Below are 15,771 nucleotides of genomic sequence, written 5' to 3' on the forward strand. Positions count from 1 at the left end.
TTAAGCTATTTGTTTCTAGTATAGAGATTTCCTAGGGCTTCTCTGGTAGCTCAGCTGGTAAAGAATATGCCTGCAATGAAGGAGACTCCAGTTCAACACCTGGGTTGAGAAGATCTCCTGGAGATCTGGGTTGCATGGCAACCCACTCCAGCATTCTTGCCTGGAGTACCCCAATGGACAGAGCAGCCTGGCAGGCTTCAGTCCTACAGGTCGCAAAGAGTCGGACATGAGTGATCAACTAAGCACATAGAGATTCCTACTAGAAAGTTTAGGAATTCTCTCATGCCTACTGAGCACATTGTGCCTAGTTCTGTGACAGCAGTGAATGGAAAAATGTTGGAGGCTCTTTAAATGGAATGGCATAATAGGCATGACTTTTGGGGAAGCTGAAGCTAACAGCGATATTCTGGTTGAATCAACATTTATTGATGCACCTTGTCCAGTTTTTGCAAAAGAAAGGTAAAATGATCATGGGTATTTTAGAGAAACTGTAGTTCAGGTTTCCTTCAAAATGTTCAAAACTAGTGATAGAGTGGTTCAAAGTTTGGGTCATGAAAAGGAAAACCTTCCCTTTGGGTTTTCTCATGTAAATCACAGGTAGGTGATGTTGGTCACTGGAGAGGATTAGTTTTATAACTAAATGGCCTGCTTTGTGTAGGGAAGTTTTCTATCAGAGCTTTTGTGAAGCTTTGTAGGTCTTTAAAGAAAAAATCTGTGTTTCTAGATCAAATGGTAATCAGGTAATTTGGGAGAAGAATAATTAGTTAATCTCATTTTTTAAAGTTTTACTTTTATTTGTTGAAATTATAGAAATATTTAAAAATAGATGTGTAAAATTCTTCATGGGTTATTATGCATATATCTTTGCTATACATTTTTGTTGCTCCATAGCACACCACCAGCATAACACCTTTGTAGTGCTTGTATTTGAACAGTCATTGAGCCATTATTTTACTCTAGGTCCATTAATTCAGAATTCTTTAAAGAGTGCCTGTAAGAATTCGAGTACATTCAACTCATCTTATCTGCCTTTGTGTTTGCCACTCCAGTTGATTAAAGTTTTCTTTTATATCTGAAGGGAACAAATATCTGTAAATATTGCTCTGGCTCTGGAAAACCATTTGTAAGCATTTTAAAACATGTAATCTTTCTTCTCCTTATTCACTCACTGCCCATCATCTTAGGAAATATCATCCATTAAAAACTTATTTCTTAGAAAATTCCACCTATGATAAATAAAATAATGACTTTGGACATATCACAATTTGATAACTAAGATATAGAATGTTCTTTTACAAGGAACTGTGAAGGGAGATTTTATTCTCTGTAAAATATCCCAAAAGAATAGACTTGGCCTCAGGTATTGGTGTTGGAGGTCAACAGTGATAGGTCATTAAAAGATGGAGCCATAAACGATTGACTCAAAAGAATTAGGTAAGTTGGCAGCTGGGTGATTAACAGTGGATAAGCATCTTGGGTGTCAAGATATATTAAGGGCTGTTGGATGAAGTAGATGGAGTCACCATTTTAGTGGTTTCCCTATTAGCTGAGAAGCAAATGCCAACTCTCTCTCTGTGTGTATGTGTGTGTGTGTGATATGCAGGATTTTTTTTTTTTTTTTTTACGCTTTCTCTTTTCAAACATTCATATTATCCTTTGATAAGTTCTTCCCCTGTTTGGGCAGGACTTATCTTGATATCCCTTGTATCAATATCATACAGTGAAAATAGAAACCATACAGATATTTCTAAAAAGATAATTTTTTTTATAAGGACATTGGTTAAAGAAACGTTGAAAGACTCGCTCTTAAATTCTACCAGACTGATGCCTGCAGAAAGCAGCTACCACCTCTATGGTCAAAAGGGTAGATAGGGGAAGGTTTGGTATTATTAGAACCAAGAAGCTTGGAGGAAGGGGGTATAAAGTTGAGATCCGAATCTCTGCAGGAAAGAGGTTTTGTTCAGTTGGTGGTACTAAATTATAATAGAAACTCAAAGAAGGAACATTGTAGAACTGGTACCTAGACTTCTAAGCACAAGCATTGCCACCATTTCTCCTGTCTCTGAAGGGGCCCAATGAAGCTGGCTTGAGATGAGCTAAAGAAAAGGAAGAACTGAAGCCAGCTGTTACCATCATGGCAAAGGGTCATTGTTGGAGTGACACCTGAGGGAACAATAAGACAAAATGCAAGAAGCAAGTCTCTTATTTCTCCTGCTGCCTTCTGGCCTCTTAGTACCCTTGGCAGAGTCTGACATGGAAATGACTGGCAAAGGAGAGAGAGATTTGCTGAATCTCAGCCTCAGCATAACCAAGCAGGTATAGAATGATGGGTGTTGATCTGAGAGACAATAGGTTAATTACAGCAAAAATCTTTTCACCAAGTTTTACTATTACAAAGTATTTCTTATAGAAATATGTGAGACCTCTAGCACCAGGAATGAACATATATATATAAAAGTGAAGTGTCTAAGAATAGGATGAGTGGTAAACTAAACTAGGATAATGGAAATGATTTAAGGAGAAAACAAATATCTATCTCAACCCACGATGGCTCAAGAAATTTGTTTTGTTTAGTCCTTCAGAGATATCACCTCGTTTAATAATCCTAGTAACTTTTTTTAAGGACATGGAATTAGTGCTTTATTACAAATGGAAAAAAAAAAAAAACATGCTCAGAGGATTTAAGCAATGTCATCATGCCAGGTTAAAACAATAGGATGGACTTGTGTGTGTGTGTGTGTGTGTGTGTGTGTGTGTGTGTGTGTGTGTGTGTTCCTGAAAGAGATCCTCAATATTTATCATTTTAGGCAATTAGGTGGAAGCTGTAAGTAGTTAAAACAAGATAAAGAGAGGATTTCTGGGGGAGAAGTGAAGACAGATCTGACATCTCCTGCCTTTATGGAATAAAAGCTTGTCATCCTGCAGATCAGTTTTCTGTGCTGATAATTCAAAATAAATTTCCTGAAATGAGGTCTCCTGTAATAATGCTCTATCACTGTGGAACTTTTCTGTTGTCAATCAAACTTCTGCCAGTGTTCATACAATCCCGTATTCTCTGAAGAGCCGAATCCCACTCAGAATTTCTGACTCATCTCTTGTCACCCGCTTTGGGAAGAGTTTTCTAGCTCCTCTCCTTTTGACCAAACTTTTGAGACCATCAGGCACACTTGTCTCTGTTTTTAAGCCTTTGAAAATTTCAGTTATGGCATAAATTATTCTATTTCTGCTCAAAATGGAGAGATGAGAGCAGAAACTATCCATTGGTTATTGCTGGATTTCTAGACGCTAATAGAAACCTGACACACAGCAGGCACTTAGTCAATATTTGTTGACTCCATTGACAGAATTGAAGGATTCATGAGAAACCCTGATCAAGTTCCCAAATATTTTAATTACTCTATTGAACACATCCTGGGAAAAAATTGCTAAATCAGGCTCACATTCTGTGTGAGTGTAATATACACTTGCCTGTATGATGAACTTTGATGGCAACAGAAGTTCCATGGTATTAAAATGTTTATCTCTGCCTTATTCACAACTCCCCACCACTTAATTGTTTGGGTTAAGTTTTTGAAAGCCCTGATAAAACGCCAACTTGAAACAATCATACCAATACATCAGATTAGATGAGTCTCCCAATTTTCTGCTAAATGGAAACCAGATTTGAACCTTGACACCTTAACACTAAAAATCTAAGACCTGCCCACTCTGCCTCACAGTTTTATTCAGATAACAAGTGCCTCAAAAGAAAAATAGGATATTGATTGGTCTCCAGGATCTAGGAAAAGAGAAAGAATAAAGAGTGAGAGAAAGATAGAAAGGAGAATAGACTTAATGCAGTTGAAACAACAACAGTGACTCTGAAACATTTTTGGTCTTTGGATTATCCAACTGAAAGGAGCCCAGGAAAGTAATTTGACAGGGAGGAATATCATGGCAGGGATAAGGGCAGCAAAGGGCCATAATGAATGGTTTGTAACTGAGGACCACAGACAGGGAATTGGAAAGATTTTTCATACACACCATAACTATGACCAGGCAGTTGGCTTATAGAAGGAGCTGTGGTTACAAGATGATCAGTCACTTAACTTTCTAATGAATGACTTCAGGTCTCCTAACATTTCTTTTCACAGGATTATATAGTAGTTAAGTGTGGGAGGTCTGTACATATATCTAAAAAATATGTTTTACCTTGGCTCTACCATTTATGAACTTCGTGACCATTTGAATCTGGTTCTTTAACTTCCATCTGCTTCAGAATTTATATCTAAAAATGAAGACAATGATAGCATTTCGTTCAAAGGATTATTGTCAACAATAAGGAAATAATACATGGGCAGCACTTATCCCATGGGGACCAGGAAGATGGAGAAGGAAATGCCACCCACTCCAGTATCCGTGCCTGGAAAATGCTATAGACAGAGGAGCCTGGCAGGCTGCAGTCCATGGGGTCACAAAGAGCTGGACATGATTCAGCAACTAAACCACAACAACACTTATCCCAGGAGTAATGGTGAATGTTCAGTTAAGGCTTACAGTTTAGCATGTTGTGATTATTAGTTTCCAGTTCTTGCAGGTACATCCTTCATCTTTGTGTTTTGAATAACAAAAATAGCTTCCCTACTGGTTCAGACTGTAAAGAATCTGCCTGAGTTCAATCCCTGCATTCAACCTGGGTTCGATCTCCAGGTGGAGAAGATCTCCTAGAGAAGAGAATGGCTACCCACTCTAGTATTCTTGCCTAGAGAATTTCATGGACAGAGGAGCCTGGAAGGATACAGTTCATGAGGTCCCAAAGAGTCAGCAACAACTGAGGGATTTAACACACAGCTGTATACACACACACACACGTTTTGAAGGACTTCACACACACACACACACACACACACACACACACACACACACGTTTTGAAGGGCTTCACAGGTGGTGATACTTGTAAAGAACCTGCCTGCCAATGCAGGAGACATAAGAAACATGGAATCAATCCCTGGGTTGGGAAGATACCCTGGAGAAGGGCATGGCAACCCACTCCAGTGTTCTTGCCTAAAGAATCCCATAGACAGAGGAGCCTGGGGGGGCTACAGTCCAGTGGGTCACAAAGAGACACAACTTAAGTGACTTAGCACACACACACATACATTTTGAAAGATTCCTAATTCTCAGTATTATGAACGTCTGATTTCTGGGACCTAGGAAATAATCACTAATTTTCCCAAAGCTGCTAAACATCTACCATATTCTAAATGACCTTTATCAAGTGCTGTCCTAGTCTGGGGAGGCAGGGGAGTGACTTGAAGGTGAAATACCCTGTTAGCAATCCCCCAGGTGACTGGAAAATTTAAAATAATATTCTAATGATTCATTGTACATTACTACGCCCCATTAGGTGCCTACATTACATCTTAGGGCACAATCAATATCTGTCATCTTGCTTATGGCTTTGGTGCTAGAGCGGTTCAATTTCATTTTGCAACTCTCATGCCCATGAAGCTGTAGTTCAGGTGTCATATGATAAAATATTGCTCAGAAGTACATATTCACTCCTAAAGCAGAGTGGGAAATAATTGATGAAGAAGGTGTCTTTCCATATGATCAAACACCATTAAAGTGAGGATACAATTGATATGAGAAAAAAGTGAGACCAACATATTAGGAAACTTTCTGGTGAATCCTCATGAGAGAGTGTGTGTGTGTCTGTGTGTGTGTGTGTGTGTGTGTGTCTGTCTGTCTGTGTCTGTGTGTATTCTGTTCTCAAGAGAATTCTTTTACAAGCATTTTTCAGCATTTAAACTAGATTTCTATGTATGAAATGTTGATATAGATAAAGCCAATTTAGGAGTCTATCTATTATATAAGGAGAAGTATTGGTATGTAGACATGTGCTTTCTTTTTGTTAAGAATTAAAAAAACAAAAAACATTCAGTTTGAGGCTGTGGCAAAGCTTAAGGGAGATCCCAAAGCAGCCATGAGTAAGCAACACACTGGTTGCCGTGATTCTAAACAAAACTAGTGAGTTAGCTAAACAGCCTATATTTTGAGTTGTTTTCTTTCAGAATTGTAATGCAGGTGACTGCTCCTTCTCTTTCTCATGTGAGTGCTTGCCTAGAGACACCCAGAACACACTCCAGTCAAAATATCTCTGCACATTCTACCAAGTGGAAACTCATTTGGATTAAAGAGGCCCTTACTATAATTCAGACACACTTGAAAGGGTTAAACCCATCATCTGGTGACTCATTCTTCAGTGTGAATTTTTAAAAATGTTAAATGCATAGTTTCTTTCCAAATTGAAATCAGACAGAGAAGTGAATTTTGCTCAAGATAGAGGCAACAGACCCCCATTAGGATTTTGGAACACCATGGGACAGGCCAGGCCAGGGTCCCTGTCACCGTGCGGAGTTTTGGGTAGACAAAAGACAACATGAAAGGGTGTTTATATTTGTGTGTGCATGTGCGTGTGTGTGAAGTATAAGCAGGACAAAGAGGGCTCTAGAAATAGATGTGTGAGAGCTTCAGCAATGAATTCAGCTGGCATCGCTCTTATGTTTAAGATGCTGTAGATACTTTTTGCAGTGACTCTGGAAAATCACCAGTAACATGCTGCCTCACACACATAGACTATAAGTGTTGTGACATGTCCAACTTTATTAAAAGAGGGATGTGCACAGTTTAGGACACTTGGTGACATTTGTTTGGGGATTAAAAAAAAAAAAATCTCTATGACAGTGGCTTTCTTTGACATAGGGCAGGGTTTGTCCTAACAATAACTGTGAAAAAGTGGCTTAATCTGATCGTTCATATCTAATTTTGTACTTTATAACCAGAGTTTACTGGCTGGGAGTTTTGATAGATTATAGATTATAATAATTCATTTGATTTCTCTTAAAATCTTGAGAAATTCAAATAGCTTGACACTGATACAATATTATACTTCAGAAGAGGCACTTTTTGAGTTTTAGAATACTCCCTCTATGGAAGATATAGATACTGGAGCGAATGCCCTGAGTTTGAGAAAAAGAGGGTGCTCTGAAAGGGAGAGAAGGATCTGGAGGCTCAAATAACATATTATTCTATTAGCATGGCTGTGGGAAAGGAACTAAAAGTGGGTATAAGGTAAAGGCAAGTGAAACCATCATATGGAAACATAAATTCTCATTGGAATCATCTCAGAATGCTACAGGCAATTGTAAACCTTGCTGAGATAAATTGGACTAACCTGTTCTTTTCCTTTATGCTGGATATTGTCAGAGTTTTGCGCTATGAAATATAAGACACTAGCAAGGTTTTTTTTTTTTTTTAAAGCAATTATTCATCAGTTTCTATTTTTATATAGGTTTGGGGGACTGTGGAATAACCCTAATGTATTTTAGAATGCCTATGAGGAGGAAGAGAGTGACAAGCAGAGAAGAAGTTACTTTGATTGTTAGAATAGATATGTTTTAACCAAGTGTAGTAAAGTGAATCCTCTATTTTCTTTGTCATTTGTCACAGACTCAGGTACTCCTCCCTCCTCACTGTCACAGTAAGTAGTTAGAGTCTGTCTATAACTTAGAACTAGTGTGGTTGTTCTTTATTGTCTGGATTTCTGACTTCCTCAGTTCAGGCTTAAAATTAGAATTTTGCTGAAATGTACAGAATTATTCAGTAAACTGCTATTTAATTCTCCTTTCCTTTGTCACTTCCTGTTTATAACTCATTTGTTGCTATGAAAAAAATGTTCTTTAAACACCACTTTGTTTTTTGAATCCTTTCTTGTTGAAGAACCTAATCAGCATACTGTTGCTTGAGGTAATCTGAATTTTCCTTCCCAGGTTTCAAAGTCATCCTCAATTTCGTTCTGCTTGATCTCAGCTTGATTTCCTGCCCCTCCTCAACTCAAAATGTACGTTTCCTCCCCATTAAAGGCCTTTCCTCACTGTCACACATAGTCTGGATGCCATTCCTTTTGTTACTACTTTTCTCAAGAGCACCCACCCGATCTTATTCTTTTCTCTGCATAAATTTGAGTTTTTAAGTTTTGTCTTCATACCTACCTATGTGATAACAGAATAGGGAACATGCACTGAAACTTGCCAATGTCCCAGTCACTGTTCTAAGCACATGTCATGGATTGTGCTATTTAAGTTTTTAAAAAATATTTATTTATTTGTATGCTTTGGGTCTTAGTTGCAGCACATGGTATCTTTTGTTGCGATGCATGGGTTTTTTGGCTGTGACATACAGGCTTAGTTGCCCAGCAGCATGTGAGATCTTATTTCCCTGACCAGGGATCAAACCCATATCTCCTGCATTATAAGGCAGATTCTTAACCACTGAACCACCAGCAAGTCCTAAGTGCTATTGAATTTTTATAACAACCTTGTAAAGTTGTAAGGTAGTTCTACTTCCCCATTTTACAGATGAGGAAACTGAGGCACAGAGGAGTGACTTGCCTAGTAACACAGCTGTTGAGTCACTCAACTGGGATACACTTCCAGGCTGCCTGCCTCCTCATCCTCCTCTCTCTACTGCTGCACCTTCTGCCACCCTCTGCCTCTCCCCTTCACAGTCTCCACTCTGTCTTCCAGTTCATACTGACCTCCTCCATTATGAACATGTATGGAAGCTGTGTTCAAAGCCATACAGTGTATCATTTCACTTTGCCTGTTTCATGCCTTTATTCCCCTGGACAATTATATAGCTGCTGCTGCTAAGTCTCTTCAGTCGTGTCCGACTCTGTGCGACCCCACAGATGGCAGCCCACCAGGCTCCGCCGTCCCTGGGATTCTCCAGGCAAGAATACTGGAGTGGGTTGCCGTTTCCTTCTCCAGTGCATGAAAGGGAAAAGTGAAAGTGAAGTTGCTCAGTCGTGTCCGACTCCTAGCAACCCCATGGACTGTGGCCTACCAGGCTCCTCCATCCATGGGATTTTCCAGGCAAGAGTACTGGAGTGGGGTGCCATTGCCTTCTCCGAATTATATAGCAAGATGTCTTAAAAAGCGTTCCATGCCTCATTTTCAGTTCAGTTCAGTCACTCAGTCGTATCCGACTCTGGGATCCCATGGACTGCAGCACACCAGGCCTCCCTGTCCATCACCAACTCCTGGAGCTTACTCAAACTCATGTCCATTGAGTCGCTGATGCCATCCAACCATCTCATCCTCTGTCGTCCCCTTCTCCTCCTGCCTTCAATCTTTCCCAGCATCAGGGTCTTTTCCAACGAGTCAGTTCTTCCCATCAGGTGGCCAAAGTATTGGAGTTTCAGCTTCAGCATCAGTCCTTCCAATGAATATTCAGGAATGATTTCCTTTAGGATGGACTGGTTGGATCTCCTTGCTGTCCAAGGGATTCTCAAGTCCTCATTCTACTTTCTTTCTAAAATAGTATAGGGTCCCAGTTCACGGAGGAGCTCATTTAGTACTTATTTGTTGTTGATAGATAGTGTGAAGGTAACTTTCCTCCCCTTCAATTATAAAATAATTATCTTGATCTTATAATTCACTCTGATTGTTTAGACCCAGTACCTTCAAGTCTAGGATACACTAGAAAGTGTTATAAAGTCCATGCATAGGATCTACAAAGTGGATCTTAGCTGAGGTGTCAGTTGACCAGCATTTTACCATGCTTTCTAAGTTGGGCTCTGATGGATCTGAATTATCCAGTTTTCATTTGACATTTTTCTGAAAGAATTAAAAAAATACTCATGTAAAGATCACATCACACGAACCAAAAAATCAAACCATTTATAATTATATATATGATATATGCAGTCATATATATATATATATATATTCATGGACATATTCTACATAAAAGGAAACAATATTAAATTACCTTGGATGCTTTTTAAAAGGCATCAGAAAGTGCATGTTTCCAAAAACACAGATATTGCCTAGGGTATTCAATTTCATTTTGTTTTGGCTGATTTTTTTTTCCTCTAACCAATGTGATGAGCATAGTTTGAGGGCATTTCTGCCTTTAATATTGGGTTCAGTTTCAAAGGACGGTTGCTGAAATAGAGGCTTGGGAATCAGACAGACTGAATTTGAATCCCATCTGTGACACTGACTAGCTGGGCAAGAAAATTAGTTTATTTGAACAAATACTTCTTGATATCTAAAACAGGGATAATAACACCTACTCTGCAGGATTGTTGTGAGAATTCAGTTCAGTAATGCATTTAAAGGAACTACTTAGCATACTTTTTGCCATATGGTAATTGCTTAATAAATCTTTATTAGTAATAATAATAGATGTTTTAAATGTAGTAATTGATATATGCTGACTCAGATGAAAAAAAATGGCATATATCATAGAATTTGGAGATAACTGTCTTTCAATCCCTTTCTTTCCTCCCCTCCTTCTGTCTCGTCTTCCTCTTTCTTTCTCTTAGCTTTAAAAAAAAAAAAGCTTTACTGAGGCATAATTTATTCACAATAAAATGTACCCACTTTTAATGCACAGTTTGAAGGATGTTGGTAATTGTACACCATCAGATGAACTCTATCCTGTTAAGATATAAAATATCAATAGTTTGTTGTTGTTTAGTCATTCAGCCATGCTCGACTCTTTGAAACCCCATGGACTGTAGCCCACTAGGGTCCTCTGTCATAGAATTTCCCAGGCAAGAATACTGCAGTGGGTTGTCATTTTCTTCTCTAGGGGATCTTCCCAACCCATGGATCAAGCCTGTGACTTCTGCATTGGCAGACAAATTCCTTACCACTGAGCGACCTGGGAAGCCCATAAAATAGTTGCAATGCTCCAAAAAGTTGTTTCACATTTGTTTACAGTCTAACCCCATCACAAAGCTCAGGCAAAGACTAATCTGCTTTCTGTTACTATGGTTTTCCCATTTATAGAATTCTATATGAATAGAACCACGCAATATGTAGTCTTTTGCATTTGATCTCTTTCACTTAGCATAATGTTTTTGAGATTCACTCATGTTGTTGCATGTAATAACATTTTATTCATTTATGGCCGAGCGGTGTTCCATAGTATGAATATATCACAAATTGTCTATCCATTCACCAGTCAACAGGCATTAGGGTTGTTTCAGTTTGGGCTTTATGAAGAATATTACTATAAGCATTTGAACATAAGAATTCGGGTGGACTGACTCCCTCACAGGGATTAGTGTATCCAGAAAGAGGATACTGGGTCATAATGGAAAGCATACACACTTTATCAGAATTGGAACATTTTTTTCCTGGCCCTCTCTTTGCCTCCAGTGATGCTGGAGGATCATGGTGATGCTCATAAGGAAGCAGGCAGGCCCTTCCTTTTGACTGACCATTTTTGTTCTCTTTTCAGAGTAGTTGCTCCACTGTACTCCCTGAACCTATTACCCTTACCCCACCCCACCCCAGCCATGGTTCATTGCACTGGAGTGGGCACGTGGCTCAAGATGAACCAAATGGATTTTCTCCCCTGAGGCTGTGAAGTCCAGAAATAGGGGCTTTCAGAACCAGTGGCTTTGTTTAATTGATTGTGTATGCTTGAATTAGAGTTAAGGTGGACAGGACTGGTATAGCCCATTAGAGTTAAGTACTGAGAAAAGACAGAGAGAAAGAGAATAAGAGAGAGAAAGACAGAGAGGAATGGAGGAAGGGAGGTAAGCAGTAAGGCACAGAAATAAGAGATTAAGTAACAGGATGGACCTACAGCTGTTCCTCCCAATTCCAGTGTTCCAAGATGTTGGGTAATTCTTTCTGGACTTCTTCAGATGCCCAGATAGTACCCCAATGAACAGTCGTTTTGGTTTTAATTAGGTGCAATGGGCTTTTGTTTCTGCCATACATCTCAGCCAAATAATCCCTGTCTGAGACAAATCATAATTGTTATGAAGACTGACTGAGTTCTAACTATAAACCTATCAACTATAAACCAGACATTTTAATAATAAAGCCTTAATTGCTTTCTGAAATTTTACCACCACAATAACCCTATGAGAAAGGGTTTTTCTTTTTTTTCCCCCATATTTTACAATTAAGAAATTGAAATTCAAAGAAATTAAATTGTTTTTACAAGGTTGGAGAGTATCAGAGCTAGAGCCTAGATTCTGATGTGCTTTTCTCCAAAGTCTCTGCTGGAAATAAAGCTCCAGTGCTGACTCCTCAGTGGTGAAATGATGAAGGTGGCCCAGAGCCCTGTGAAACTCGCCCAGCTTAGTGATCCTGCATTGATATGTCCAAAGAAGGGAATGAAGTAATTGGCAATAAGGGTGTTCCTGTTTATGGACTCCACTTTCTCTGTGAATCTAGATAATGTGCTGATAATGAGGGTAGAGATAGTATCAGCTGTTTGAAGAAAGGCACTTGTAAATGCTATAGAATGCTAATTTAGAAATGCAGAAAAGATATGTGAAGACTATATTTCATATATGTAAAATTTAGAGAAATATAAATATTCCCCTATTGTGTGCCTGCTTATTTCCTTATACTTTTGTTCATTTTATGGAGGGAGCACATATGATTTTTAAAAACCTAAACATTTTATATCTGTTCCTCATTATAAGCAGATGGGGCTTCCCTCATATCTCACTCGGTAAAGAATCTGCCTGCAGTACAGGAGACCCGGGTTCGACCCCTGGTTTGGGAAGATGCCCTGGGGAAGGAAATAGCAACCCACTCCAGTATTCTTGCCTGGAAAATCCCATGGGCAGAGAAGCCTGGTGGGCTGCAGTCCATGGGATCTCAAAGAGTCGGGCGAGACTGAGCGACTAATACTTCACTGGCAGAAAGTGAAATGAAAACATACAGTAGCACAGAAAAGAATGGAGGAGGGAATATGAGGAAGAGGAAAGTCTTCAGAACTTATGAAGTCACTCACAATTATTCCTCAGACTGGTGCACTTCCAGATCAGATGGGAGGGATAGGTACAGTGCATGTTTCAGTCATATTACTTCAGTATGAATATACATTTTTGCCACTAATTGTCTGGCCTTTGACTAATTGCTGGTCTTTTTCTCAGTTGGTCTGAAAACGAAGAAAGACCTGGCAAAATTGCTGTAAAAATCAAATGAGTACAAATCTGCTGCCACATAGTAGGTGCTCAGTAAATATTAAGTCCTTATCATTACTTCTTATTCTTCACTGAGACTTTCATTAGTTTTCAGCTCTTCTCTGGTACAGATAATCAAAGAAGTGTACAGTGGAGAATATTATTTCATGGACAGTAGTGGAGTGACCATTCTATTCTCATTGGAGTAATTAGATACTACTCAAATTATACTATTTATTTATATATTGTTATTAGTTTTTTGGCCATACCAAGCAGCATGTGGGATCTTAATTCCTAACTGGGGATCAAAGCCCAGCCCCCTGCATTGGGAGCAAAGAGTCTTAACCACTGGACCACCAGAAAAGTCCTAAATTAGAGTATTTAGATACTACTTAGAGTATTTAAATAAAAATAGTTCAGGGACTTCTGTGTAGTTATTAATTTAAATTTATCAAAGCTTCTTCTTAATTATGGGTGCCAAAGGAGTTGAGTATGTCATTTAAAACTTTGGACATAAAGAGTTTTAAATCTTTCTATAGTTCAGGAATGATGGGTGTGCCTAGATTCTAAGGCTTGGTGAATGATCTGTTCTATGGAAGATACAGAGTGGGTGGGAATAGAAACTAGTGGTTGAATTTTATCTTATACCAAAAGTTAAAAAACAGGATATATGTATAATTTTCTCCAAGATGTGGATATATTTATATATATGGATTTATTTATAGTACATGGTACTTTGCAAAAAATTAATAATTAGTTTCTGCATTTAGCCTTAAACATTCTTCTGTACAAAGAGATCTCATAAAATCAATGTGTCTCCAAGAAAATGTTAGTGTGAACTTGGGCCTTGATGAAAACATGCTTATGGAACACAGTAAGAAGTTTCATAGCAAGACCTAGAAGGTGAAGTGAAAGTGAAAGTGAAAGTCGCTCAGTCATGTCCGATTCTTTGCAACTTCATGGACTATACAGTCCATGGAATTCTCCAGGCCAGAATACTGGAGTGGGTAGCCTTTTCTTTCTTCAGGTGATCTTCCCAACCCAGGGACTGAACCCAGGTCTCCCTCATTGCAGGCGGATTCTTTATCAGCTGAGCCACAAGGGAAGCACAGTTGTGCTAAAGACAAACAGAACTGTCAGAGCAGGCTTTCAACATCTGTCCATGTATTCTGGCACTAAAACAAACAGTTTAAAGACATTCAGAAAGGAATGACTGGCTGTTTCTGAAGATAGTTCTCTGAAAGTGCAGCAGAAAAAAATAAGTATATATAACTGTCTAAAGATGATGTCAGGGAAGACATAAACCTTTGAGTTTATGTCTCAGGACTTAAGTTCAGCTTCTGGAGCACTCCCAGGCTAATTGAACTCAATTATTGGTATAAACGCTATGTAATGATTGGTAGTAAGTGAAGACAAGGAGGATTAGCCTACATCAGCTCTTAATGCACATTAGCTCCCAAACCATAAAATAATTCAAAGTTCTGCTGTGAGTTTGATCCACAAAGTGATCCTGAACTACCAAGGGAGCCTAGGTGTGATGGCATCAACCCCGGCACAGGAATTTTCCTCTAGGCACACTCTGTGTGTGAGTTTCAAATTGCTTCTTGCTCTGTATTATTTCCAGATGATAAGTTTTCCATACATTCTCTCCTTTGTTAAAGAGTATTTTATTCCATCATCTGCTTTTATTTTTTTTTTCATCTGCTTTTAAAAGCAGCAATTAAAAGGGTTGTCCATAAAGATCTCCAGGCACCTGTGGAAATGATGCACATGATTCCTCTCAAGGGATAGCTGTCTTTGAATATGTCAATGCTGTAGAGATATTTTTATCTGGGAAGCAGTATAGAAATAACAGATCCCAGAGAGAAACTGGTCCCACCTTTTGTAAAACTTTGTCCTTTTGTCCTTTGTGAAACAAAATCCAGATGATCTTATTCTGAGTTAGTGAACTCTGCTGTTAGTTTGGTAACCTGGGAAAGGGAAAGGTCTTTCTGTGCAAAACCTACCTGACTTTTTCTTCCTCTAACATTTTGAGTCCTCACTGTTCATAAAGTATCTCTTCCCACCAACATCATTTCCACACACCTTAGGACTGAACAATTTCATGTTAATTTGTCTCAGTGACTTGATGACACAGAAACTACACCTTATGCTTTTATTCATCCTTTTGACAGAGACTTCCATGCTTCAGATAAGCCTGGCAGTATGCACAAACTCTGGCCTTAGCTTTTGCATCTGTAAAATTGAGAGAATGGCTCAGGATTCATTGCCTTACTGTGTAAGAAAGTGTTGACTATGGTCTCAGGAAGGCCATAGGCACTGAGAAGAGTAAATTTCATTCTCTCTTTGCAGCACAATGTTAGGCACATCCACCAGTGTGTTACTTCCCCTTACATATCATAAGTTAGCCAGGGTATTCTCCTTGATACATAACTCTGAGAATATTAATTCCCAACTAGCAAAGGATGCATGTTTTTAGAAGTGGGTTATGAATTCCTCTGGAGACATGCCAACTCTCCAGGTACTAGAAGCAGGTCTGTGCAGATGTTGTCCTCAGCATGGGAACAGGAACTGGTTGGTCACACTCCTTGCTGAGTAGTGCCTTCACTTTGACCCACCTTGAGCATCATTATGGAGAGAGGTTAGAGATAGTATAATGTAAACAGCAGGTCACTGAACATTTGCCTTTTCTAGGGGCTGCATCACTGCCTATGACGCCTTTTAAAGCAAAGAAAAAGGAGAGGGAAACCAATATTATTTTGACCAGATTAGATATGACTTGCAC

The sequence above is a fragment of the Giraffa tippelskirchi genome, chromosome 3 (assembly GCF_054371585.1).
Source record: "Giraffa tippelskirchi isolate mGirTip1 chromosome 3, T2T-mGirTip1v1.2.pri, whole genome shotgun sequence".
Taxonomy (NCBI): Eukaryota; Metazoa; Chordata; class Mammalia; order Artiodactyla; family Giraffidae; genus Giraffa; species Giraffa tippelskirchi.